Genomic DNA, 488 nt, shown 5'->3' on the forward strand with positions numbered 1-488 from the left:
GTGAGCCACTGCGCCCGGCCTGAGGGAATTTTTTGATACGTCTAATTTTCTCTATGCACTAGTGGGCAAAGTCCTCAGTTGCTTGAGGCCTCATTGGTGGTTGGTTATAGTGTATTTAAGGGAGTCCTTATTTGTTCTGTAGTGACTTTTTTCCCCCCCAGCAATGCTGGGCTGCTTTTGGGTGCTGGGGTGGGGGTGGGGGGTGGAGTAGAAAACAGGGTTTCTCTAAAGTGGGAATTTTGTCATGTGGGTGTCAAGAAAACAGAGGGGCAAGGGAATGCATAGGTATTAGCAAACATGTTTTTGCAATTGCGGGCTACAAAATCTAAACTGAATTGGGTGGAATTGTTGAAGTCAAAACACAACCAAAGAGAAGCCGGAGGCCAGGTGTGGTGGCTCACACCTGTAATCCTAGCACTTTGGGAGCCCAAAGTGGGAGGATTGCTTGAGGCCAGTTCAAGACCAGCCTGAGCAAAATAGCAAGACCT

This window comes from Propithecus coquereli, unplaced genomic scaffold, assembly GCF_000956105.1.
Source record: "Propithecus coquereli isolate 6110/MARCELLA unplaced genomic scaffold, Pcoq_1.0 Scaffold126, whole genome shotgun sequence".
NCBI classification, from domain to species: Eukaryota; Metazoa; Chordata; class Mammalia; order Primates; family Indriidae; genus Propithecus; species Propithecus coquereli.